At 38.9% G+C, this 12,181-nt stretch overlaps 1 protein-coding gene across 1 annotated transcript in view; it reads left to right on the plus strand.

Annotated features, from left to right (window-relative positions):
- Positions 1-12,181, plus strand: part of Cntnap2 (contactin associated protein 2) — a 1,917,858-nt gene that overhangs the window by 1,443,651 nt on the left and 462,026 nt on the right. The window lies entirely within an intron of this gene.

Genomic DNA, 12,181 nt, shown 5'->3' on the forward strand with positions numbered 1-12,181 from the left:
TGAATACTTAAAATCAGAAACGCAAGTGGTTTTGATGCATTTAGCAGTTTGCTTCCTAATAGGCATCTTGATAAAATTATTCCTCCAGAGCTCCAAGACGGCGGTAACAAAAAGTATACCGCGTATTGTGTAATTTGTTACAGTCATTATCATCAGACTGAAATCAGTTGCTTTGCAAAAGGAAAAAAAAAAAAAACACAGGACTAATTGATACAATGTGAAGGGTTTTGAAGAATCTCAATTAACACCAGTAGGTTAATCAACTGGCTGATAAAACAAGTCGTTAAATGCACACAAGGAAAATTTCACTCCATGCTTTAGCATGCAATTCTTTTGTTGTTGAGCAAAGAAGAATAAGGGTAAATTGTAGTGATTTTCACTGTTTAAATAAGTATCCCTGTTACCCACTTGAGAAATCTGCCTCTTGTCTTTGCTATTGAACTTCTTATCATCTCACTGCTCTTCTGTGAGATTGCAGGACTTTGAATTTGCGTAGCTTTTATTAACTGCTTGTGCCCTTGGAACAGGTGTTAGTGTCTCGGTTTCCTGGAAGAAAGCCCAAATCATGGACGGATAATATGTGGCTCTACCAGTTTGCCATCTCGGGGACCAAGGGTTCTGCCCCCACCGAGCAGCAAGCAAGACACATGATCTCCGGTTTGTGCTTTACCTTGAAGGACAAATGCATTTTTCATACAGTTGCGCTTTCTGCCTTGAGAGAAACACAGATGATAAGGTTGAGGTCAAAGCTACTTTAATGTCATCATGGTTTTTTTCCTCTAATTTATCAGAGTAGAAAAGAAAGCATCAGTTCAAAATGCCTCTCTGTGTTAAGGCTCAGCTTTCTCTGTTTTTCTTTCATGACTCCTCTGGTTATGTCTTTATCAGAATGAGTTTGTGATAATGATCCCAGCTTACGATGTTCTCCAAGACTGAGTTTGTGTGGGGTTGGCTCGGGCTTCAGCCAGTTTAAAAAGAAGAGGATTTATAATACCGATGGCAGTGTTTTACCAGTTTTGGTTCAACTGCCACAGCTTTGATCATTTCCTTTGACTACAAACAGCTTCAGAACCCTAATTCCTTGCGAAATCTACACTTTCTCTCCTGGCTTATCTCTGCTGTCAAGATCAGATAGTTTCCTGCCTTGATCATTCACATCTGTTTCCTGACAGCCACATCACCTTGAACTCTTAAAAGCTGACCATCTCAAACAGGACGGTCTCCTGAACCTCAAACCCAGTGATGATGGCCAGGCTTCTCCATTTGCCTTTCAGTATTTATCTACTGCTGCTGTATACCACGGACTGTGCAGGAGTCTAGAGGAATAGTAGAATATCTAAATGTCAAGGAGAAAAGTGCACAAGACCAGCGCAATGTAGTATTGTACAGTAAGCAATGAGTATGTCCTGTATACACTGAGATTTAATGGAAACATGGGCCAAAGCAAAGGACCATGGGAGTGACCATGTTGTCTTGCTTCTTTTCCCTCTTGGGAGCTGTCCTGATTAAGTCCTTGTCCCGTGTTCCTGTCACCTTGCTCCTTGTGCACTCTTATTTTACTCCTGGGCTCTAGTGATCATTGTGGATGACTCACAGCGGTACAAATTGAGCTCTGATGCTCTCTTGAATTCACCATCTCTGCCTCCTAATTGTCCTAGGTCTACATTCCTATGAAGAAAGTTTCTTTGTTAAGGTGTTGTTACCCTACAGGTAGGACAGTTATTCACTGTGCAGGACCTTCTCAGCCAAAGCAGAACACTTAGCATCCTTGAAATCTGGGCACTAGTTTCCAGTACCACCTTACAGATATTTCCAAGTCACCCCTGAGGAGGTGGAAACACAGCCCATAGAGATCCACCACTATTTCACACTTGCTGTCTGTAGAACTAGGCTGAATATTTCTCCATGAACTAACATTCTCCATAATAGAAAACTCTTTCTGTTATTCATATTTGTCTAACCTAAAAGACTAGGAGGCAGCACTAGCTGTTCTGGTCACCAAATCCTGTGCTTTTACACATGTTTCCTGTGTGTGAAACACCATGTGTGAAGCACTCCATGTCTTCATACAAAGTTTCCTCTGCTTCTAGTCTTCTTTTCCTTACAGCACATACTAAACCACCACATGCTGCTCCATGTCTAAAATCTTCCGTAGTCAAAGCCTTCTATTACAGGATCAGGGCCCCTTTAAATGTATAATCGAGCTGGCAAGAACCTGAAGGAGATCTTAGGGTCCTAAAATGAAGCAAAACCCCATAAATCCCAAGCATAAATGGTGCTAAAGCCAGGCTGCACTGCTGGCCCCTGCAACCTGCAGCTCCTTCTTACCAACCATTTGCAACCATGCAAAACAGATTTCAAGAAGCTAGACTTCCAGGTCAAAAGAAAAATGAAGCTAAACAGAAAGTGAAAAACCTGCTTTGCAAACAACAAAAGAGGAAGAATAGGAACTGTGAGTATCTGCACTTCGGCCCCCAAAAAATAGAAAAAAATGAGATGTCCCTTAAAATTATGTAACTAAAGGCCAGAACTGATGTATGATTTCAGCACAACTTCCAACTATTTAGATGGCTGAAAAAAAATCAAACTGAAAATGTATTTTAAAGACACACAGGTTGGTAATATCCCCAGATAGTTTATAAAAGCAAATAAAAATGTGTGACAGGAATATATCTGCAACTGGACCTCAAAGAATTCCCACAGGTACATCTCCCAGAAATCTGACCCCATTGGGAAAGCTAATCATGAAGAGGATAACGGAAAAGATACCATCCTAGAAAATCAACAGAAACAGCTACTGGCATTTTTCAGTTCTGCAAAAACTTCAAACAGTAAAGTTATTAGATCACAATGATTTTCTTCTCAGAAATGAAGATATGATTATGGAAGACGTGATCAAAGATAATGACTAGCACTTGAAAGAGAACCAAATAAAAGTTAGAAAAATAAAAGTATAATGGATAAAATTGAATTTTAACAGGAGAGTTAAGTAGTAATTTCTGCCTAACTGAAGAGATAGTATTAAAAGGGGAAATAAATCTGGAGAAATTTTCCTGAAATCAGTGACTGAGACAAAGATTTGAAAAAATATGAAGAAATCAAGAGCAAGGAGATATAATTAGGACCATCGAACATATCTCCCAGTGGCAGCTGGGAGCCAAGAGGTAAGACTTAACCAGGGCACATGGCTAAGGCTTACCTGAATGGAAGAGACAGTGCAGGTTCAAATAAAGAGGCAGATTAATGGGGCACAGTGAATCCCCCAGAGAAAGAAAAGAATTTCCCCACTAGATGGAAAATTCAGATTATCTACAAAGAATGGAAGCTAAACTAACCATTGACTTCTTGATAACAGTAACCTAAAAGCATTCTAATATTTTTGAATAAAGAACATAACCATCAACCTTAAACATGCCACCTGGGAAATTCACTATTACAAATGAAGACATTTTTAGGCAGTATTCGTGGTGGCACTAGTCTCAAGAGAGAAAATATGGAATCAAACTAAGCGTCCATCACTGGATGTATGGATAAAGAAAATGTCTCAAATCCTCTCCGTGGAACACACCTGAACCTTTAAAAAGAAAGAAATTCCTTCACTTGTGACCATGTGAGTCAGCCTGGAAGACATTAGATCCAGTGACCTAAAGCAAGCACAGAAAAATAAATACTATATGACTTCACTAATATGAGATACTCTACAAACTTGAACTCATAGAAATAGAAAGTGGGACGGTGGTTACCAGGGGCTGCGCCAGGGGAGGTGGAACATGGTGGTCGAAAGATACAAAATTTTTGTTAGGTAAGAGGAAAAAGTTAAAGCCTTCTATTGTACAATGAAGTGACCTTAATTAATAACAATGCACAGTACTATGTTTTTAAAACTGCTGAGACTACATAAAAAATTGGTAACTAGTAGAGGCTTGTGTGTATGTTAACCAAGCCAATGTAGCATTCCTCTAAGTATGTATACTTCAAAACATCCTGTTATGTATGATAAATATATAAAAATGTTGTCAGTTAAAAATCAAAATTTTAAAAATCACTAGACAAATAACCCTAGGATGTAGCCAAATAAAGTAGAACAAATAAAATAAATGTAAAATCAGGGATTAATGAATATATATAAGAATATATAAGAACAAGCCTGGTGTGGTGGTGCATGCTTATCATCCCAGCACATGGGAGGCTGAGGCAGGAGGATTGCCATGAGTTCAAGGCCAATGTGGGCTGCATAGTGACACCCTGCCTCAATAAAACAAAGCAGGAATATATAAGAACACATATAAACATACATAAGAATATACAAATCATTCCCCCCTTGGGTATTTTCCCATAAAAATTGAAAAGGTCATGTCTCAGCAATATATGTGCACTAATGTTTATAGAAGCACAATTTGTAATAGCTAAATCTTGGAAACAACAAAATTGCCCATCAACCACAGAATGGATGAAAAAGATGTGGTACTTTTATACAGTGGAATAATACTCAGCAAAAACAAAAGGATGATCTTAAGGCTTTTGTGGGTAGATGGAGGCAATTTGAGACTATCCTCATAAGTGAGATAAATCTGACTCACATTTATAACTATCGTATTGTCTCTCTAGTATAAAAAAATAATAAAAAACTGAAAGAGTAATAAGATCCAAAATGCATAATAGATATTGTAACAATGAAAGGGAAAGAAAGTGCTATAAAGGACATAACTGATTACATATGCCAAGATAGATACTCATACTACTGAGTTTGTGTTAGTTCATCAAACAGAATGGTTTGTACAGTCATTGTTTGATTGTCCACTTTTTATGCTTTGATTTTCTGACTTGAGCAACTACTTCTAAAATAACAATACGTAATTTATCAGCTAGTAATTTCTTATTTTTTTGAAATTCTGTATTATTTTTACCCTTTTCACTGTTTTGCTTTTTTCTCTAAATAAAAAAAAGAATATACAAAACAAACCTATATAAGAATACAGTATAAGTATATAGTTTGGATATAAAAATAATCTATAACAATGGAAGATATTAAATTATATTAGCCTCAGAGAGTTTCCCAAATAATTTCAATCTTATACATGCCCCAACCATTCTTGGAGGCCAGTATTAATTTGATACCAAAATACAGCAGCAGAGTTGGATGTGGGGTAATCCCAGCCCTCTGGAAGGAGAGGCAGAAGAATCACCAGCCCTAGCCCAGACTGGACTACTAGATACGTAGCAAGACTCTGTCTCCAGATGAAAAGGTACTAGGGCCATAGCTTAGTGTGAAGGTACTAAGTTCAATCCCCAGTACTGGGAGGAGGGGAGTGTGAAAAGACACAGGCGTGGAGATAGAAGAAAGGGGAGGGCAGGAGAGAGGAACAAAGAAACAACAGCACATGGCTGCATCCATCGCTTTGAATATTAATCATATTTCATCCCAGATGCCATCAAATAAACCACAGTGATTCCCGAGAGACCCTAGGGCCAGTGGTCCTGGCAGAAACCAAAGCCAAGTTAACTTGGAGTGAGCTCTCCTATTCTGTTCTCTCTAATACCACTCAGATTTACAAATTCCCATCAAATCTGTCACTTCATTCCATTCCAATTAATAAAATCTAATTCACTTGAATAGGATTCAAAGTGATTTGATTCAACTGCATCGAATTTTGTTCAGTGGAATTAGTCCGTGATTGAAATCTATTAAGTTCAATTCAATAAAATAAATTTAAATATTATGCAGTGAAATTAATTTTAATTAATTAACATTTCAGTTCAGGTCAACGTTAATCTGAACTTCACTTCTACATTTCTAAATCTGGCCCCGAATTAAATCAATAGAAAAATAGCAAAATCCAGCATAATTCTGATAGGTACAGCCTGAAGCTAATCAACTGAATTCATTCCTGCTCATCTCTAATCAGATGAGTTTAGTGACATTCAGTCACAGAGAGATAAAATGTTCACCTCCAACTGTCAGTGGAATGTTTATGTTAGAAACTCAGAATATGAATTTTCCCAAGCGACACATCACCGTCTGCAGTAAAAGTGCAGGACTTTTCTGGATTCATTCTTTCTCTGATCTTTATGTGAACATAGGCTAAAATACAATTACAATGGTTGGAAAACAAAAGAGAATATTACTACCTATTTTAATAAATTGATTTCTCAAAAATTATAGGCAGCCTGAGATGACAAGCTTTTGTGCAGAAGGACATGCCAGCACATACGATTCTTAATTTTGTTTTTAAAGCCCTTAGTTTAAATAGTAAAATTTGGGTATTTTGATTCAAGATTATGGCTATGGCACTGCAAAAAGAAGAGGGTGGCCGTGAGTGTATTATTCAGAAAAAATGAGACAGAAATGGAGGCGTTGCCATAGTCAATGATTCCGCTCCCTCTTCACATCTCTACAATAAATAGGGTCCTGAGGATGTCGTCCAAGGGTGCAGAGGCAGTTGGCCTGTTTCTTTACAGATGCCCCTCTGTGTCCAGGGAACTAAATCCATCACTGTCCTTTGGCCAATTGATAAGCATCACCAGGGCATCGGTGCCTAAGTTTGAAGATTTTCCTTTGAGATTTCTATTCAGTAACCAAGAAATCAATGCTGTTTACCACAATATCTGGTGGACCTTAGGTAAGTCAGAAACCCTTCTCTACTCTTATATGCCACAAATGGCTCAAAATAAGTTTAAAAAGTGGTCACTCCATGAGTCTCTTGCTTTTGTAAGAATCCTGAGATGGGGGCTCTGGCACAAATCCTAGAAGTGACTGCAGTAAGGAAAATTCCACTTGTCAAAGAAGAGAGGCCCTCTCCATGTAATCTAATGAGCCCAGGACTTGTGGGTCACCCCTACTTCCTTCCCTGGGGTTACCTTTAGCTGCAGGCCCTGTCTTCCCTGTACTGTGAATACCCCAGGTGATAGGAATGTGTGTTCCAGCCTACTTGACTTTCCAAATTATAGCTATCAGATTCTGTCAGATTATCTGGAGGTTTCTGTAGCAACTACAACACTTTGAAATATTCTCTCTGCTCCATCCAGTCTAGAACTTAATCTAAAAGCTCTTTAACCTTGCCTCATCTCTAGGTGTTTTATAGTAGAAGAGAGATTCTCGCTAGTGTCAGAATATTCTGCACATAATCATACCAAATAAGGTTATCTTTGTTTAATAAGCACACTGTCATCATTCATAACTTGATAAGGACCATTGGCATCAGATCCCGGTGGCCATTTGAAATTCACTGTACAGAGGAGGAGAAACTTTTCTTCAGTGCCGTGGAAAGGACGGAAGGGAAGAAGAAAGGGCAGATTTTTCAGAGTCTGAGTGATTTAGGGAATCGTGGGTAAGAGGATAGATACATTAACCTGCCTTGTTATAGAAACCGTAAGGCTACCTATATGCATCTATCCTGGGACCCCAAGTTGTGAACCTCAAAAAAAAACCACAATAAAATAATTTTTATGTGTTTTTTTTTTTTTTTTTTTTTTTTTTTTTTTTTATAAAATCATTTTTAAACAAAGAGGTCACAAGGGGTTTTGAGCAGCCAGAATTCCCTGGTGCAGAATTTGGGTGGGTTACAAAGGAGCTACCAGCAGGGGGCACCAGATACCACTGTGAAAAGCGTCTCTGCGGAGCGTTGTACCTGTTTTAGTTCCTCTGCTAAAACGCTCCCTGTGATTCTGTGACAGGGTTTGTACTTAGCTGGCAGTAGTGAGTATAATAAAAATAGCTTTCATCGAGCTAAAATATGCTTTAAATTTCCATCATGGAGACTATAAACCCTTATGGTATTGTTTGTAATATGGTAGAGATGGAGAACCAATGGGACTCGTTATGCAGCCCAGTGACACCCCAGGGTTCTCATGGAGAGTGTGCCCAAGCAGTAGTTAGTGAAATGAAGTGGCTTTGGGTTGCTCCAAAGTTCCAAAGAACACATTCTGGAAACACAGATGTAAGCTGTGTTTTCAACATATCATCCTCCATTTGCGCCTGTGCTTCTGAAATAACTTGTTATTGACACAAATAACAGGACATCTCTTGGATTCTTTAAGTCTTGGAAAATAAGTAGTCTTTTTCCCTTTCCCTTTTTCCCATTTAATTACCCAATCCATAATGAACCTTTCACCGTAAGACCGGTTGATCTGAAGTACGTACAAATACTATACTGATTATATTTAATTCTATTCATACTTGGCTATTTTAATTCAATATGCCCAACTCTGGTAATTTGGCTCAACATACCCAACTTGGGCAATTTAGTTAATTTATAATGTGGCTTACCATTATCTAGTCAAGTGGCAGTGCCTACTTAGTGTAGTTAACTAAAATCTTTAATATTCTAAGGTCAAAGAAACTCCTAAACTCTTAGATGCATTATTTGTCTTCTCAACACTTTTTATTCTTATCTTTTAAAAAGTCCTTCCATTTCTATTGCTTTTAACTGACTTTTCCCCAAAGACAATCAACAAGTAAATAATGATTTTACATACCAAAAATAACACTTTATTAGCATAGCACAAATAAAGCAATTCTTTGCTCAGAACAAATTGAACCATTCCTCTCTGGATAAATATAAATAATATACATCCAATTAAAAATTTATATGGCTTTAGCAATTTAACCAAAATGACCAGTGCTGGTAACATTTGCAATTTGCTTTTTCCCTGGAATATGTTTTTCTTACTGCAATTCTTTTGTTCACACCAGGTGGTAAAACACCTAAGGGTTTCACATATTTGCCTAGGAAGAAAAATGGAATAATATCAGTTTTTCGTTGCCTTAACTGGGGGAATTAATTATCTAAGAATTAAAGTATTATGATTTGAGGGAAAGGAGGGGATGGGAGAAGCAGGACACCCGGCCACTGTCACCTGAGTACTAACCTTCATGGACTGGAAGAAATGCCTCTGCACATCTTACCTTTGCCTCCCTTCCCAACGTCTAACAAAAGTCCTCCTCTCCAGTGCACTGATGGTGTGCCATACATGTAGAGTCTGTATCCCACACATAACCAAGAACTTATCTGAACACGACAGCCCAAATAACTGGACAGTTACACTTCCTTCCCTGGCTTCTGGGAACTCCTGTAGGTAGTGCTGAGACCCAGCAGCTGACTCTCTTCTCTCCTGCAGCACATCTCTCACCACTCATCCTGGAGGTGAATCAGGCTGTTATCTTGCTCTTTGTACCAACATCGTTCACTGATTTTACAAAGATGCCGGACCATGCACGATTTCTTTGATTCATGCAAGTTCCCGACACTTTCCATCATGAAGATACAACAAGGTGTTACACTGCTTCTATTGGTCACTGGAAGCATAAAATGAAGTTGGGTTGAGGTTCAGAGATGCATACTTTTTCACTGGCTACTGGAATTACAGACCGAACAGAAGAGTCTCCTGCCAGTCAATCCATTAACTCTTATTATACCCATGTCTGCTGTTTCCTCCCTTCCAGAAACTGAGTTCATAACCTCTCATTTCCAAAAATGGTGGCTGTGAAGGCAATCCAGCAGGGACATCTGTCATGTCATTAACTGCCAGAGTTGATTTGACGGATCTGGCAGGGTGGGAGGGTGTCCCCTTCCTTCAAAGAGGTCAAGTTTCTCCCACATAGGACATCCACTTCCTCTGTCAAGAGTACACAAGTCAATGGGCTCTCTTGCTAGACCCTCCAAACAAGTTCTCAAAAACAATGGCATAAATCAAACTTTCCCTTGAGAGAAGGCACCGTGAAAAGAACCCACATAATAAGTGAACATGACAGCTGACCTGGTGATGTTTCCATATCCTCAGGGTCAACTTTGGTCTTGTAGCCCCGGGACCTTTCTGCAACACCAGCACAGAACCACCACATTCTCCTGTTTCTGAAATCAACAGAACCCTAGTGCAGCTCATGGGTCAGATGGACTCACTGTGTTTTGGTGTGGCTCAGATTACTGTATACAGGTTCCACATATGGGGTTTTTCAAGCAGTTTTTACCATCACAAAAGAAAATGAGAGTGTGTGATATGCTGTGGATTTAACCAAGGGCAGAAAGGGAAGGCAGAAGCAAATGGCTTGACTGTGGAAAGTGAACTTGGGCCTCTGAGATGCTAAGACCAGACCCGGTGGGCAGCAGCAGAATAGTCCTGTCTCTGAGGGTGGTCACCCTTTCTCCTTCCAAGCTGAATAGTGATGTCTCCTCCTCAACGACTCACCAGACTGTCTTAGATAGCTTTTAAGCCTTCCAAATATAACTGTGCCAGGAAAAAATAGTCAATTAAGTCAAACCTAGACATTCATGTGGAATAGGAGAATACTAGAGTACTGTAACTCTTTTTCTTTTTTTTATTTTATTTAAGGAGAAAAAAGAAAAAAAACAGAAAAAGGGTACAAGTTATACAGAATTTCAGAAAAAATAAACAGTAGGAAATCACTAGTTAATTACATATTGTCATCTTAGAAATAGCTGTTGAAATTACAAAATTAAAGCATATCGAGGGGACTTTCAAACAGTGAAACTGCAAACAGTTTTGTTCAATGATTCAACAAAACTCAGTAATATGGTTATCTATCTTATACACTTAAATATATATGCAGTTATATCTTTTCTTTTTCAAGTTCAAGACGCATGTTCACTTATCAGAGGACCATGGACCTTACCCAGTCCATTTTCATGACCTTAAATTGCCTACATTTTAACAAAATTGATTTTAAAAAAAACTACTGGAATATCTGAGAAGGTACCAAAGCAGGGTTTTCTGAATTTGTACATACGCATGTGCACGTGTGTGTTTGCGTGTGTGTGTGTGTGTGTGTGTTTTGAGGGTTTTTTTGTAATTTCATTAAGACTCATACTGTATTATTTGTGATTATTCAAATGATACTTCATGCTTGCAAGACCTTCCAATATTTTTATTTTGAGCACGATGTTCAGAGACCCAAATGAGTACTTAACACACTGAAAAGACAAATGTGTTAATTCCATGAAATGTTTGTGCACAGACCTAGGGCTTTAGTGGATTCAGCCTTTCGGGTTATTGGCTGCTAGATCCCCGCTATTCCCAGCTTCCTCTGGGAGTCACCCGTTCTCTTAGCACAACTTCAGGCTCCTCCATGTTGCACATATTGCAGAATTTTCTTCTTTTAGTACTAATATTATTGCAGAAGAGAATTGATAAAATAGGAGTAGAGCTGGAAAGGAAAGCACAACTAATGATCCATTGTGTGTGAGACAAACCACTGCATGCTTCCTCCTGTATGAAACACATAAAATAATCAGATTGTAGATGCCAGGAGTGGGCTGGTGGTCACCAGGAGCTGGGAACACAAGGAAGGGCATAAAGACTTCAGTTAAACAAGATAAAGGATTTCTAAAGGTCTGTTACACAACACCGTGCCTGCAGTTAACAATACTGTATTATAATACACTTAGAAAATCATTAAGAGGGACAATTTCACATTAAGCAGTCGCTACAATAAAATGAAACTAAAACAAAGGCTCTATTGTTGGAGAATTCGAATCTTCCCAATGTATTCCTTTTTCTGATCATCTGGGACTCCTCACAACAAGGTCTCCACTTACCTTCTAATTGTCACATTAAAAAAATTTATATCCTCCTTTTAGTGGACTTCACTGTGAAATCTGCTCGTGACAGCCATCTGCTCATTTGGAAATCCTTCCTTCCTTGTTCTCTCACCCTCTGGCTGCCTTCTTTCTGAGACTCCACTGTGGTCCTCTCCCTCTCATCTCATTTCAAAATGCTGTAGCAATCGAACAGATTCCATCCACGCTGCTGCCACTTCCAATATTTCCTGGGTTGTCCTGATGGTTGCTAAAACAGAATTTTCAGCTCTGTACTCCTAAGATCTGTGTGCCTACAGGCACTTTTATGTTTTATGTATTAAGCTCATCATCTTTTTCAATATTCCCTGGGTTCTGAGCTTCCTCACCATTTCCTGCCTTGACAAATCACACCAGCATCCTCTTGATCACACAGCCCAGAAGCCTCCTGCTTACTTCTACCCCTTTGCACCAACACTATCCCACCAGGCCCAGTTATACTTCCCAAGTCTCTTTCCTTTTTTACTTACTTTTGTTTTCTTCTAGTACTGCTTTGTAATTTTTCTGCTCCATTAAAAAGGAGCATCTGTAGCTAGCTATCAGGAGGTGGAGGCAGAAGTATTACAAGCTCAAGTTCAGTGTGGACAACT

Source organism: Cavia porcellus, unplaced genomic scaffold (assembly GCF_034190915.1).
Source record: "Cavia porcellus strain 051 isolate PalLab524CR breed Dunkin Hartley unplaced genomic scaffold, mCavPor4.1 scaffold_6, whole genome shotgun sequence".
Taxonomy (NCBI): Eukaryota; Metazoa; Chordata; class Mammalia; order Rodentia; family Caviidae; genus Cavia; species Cavia porcellus.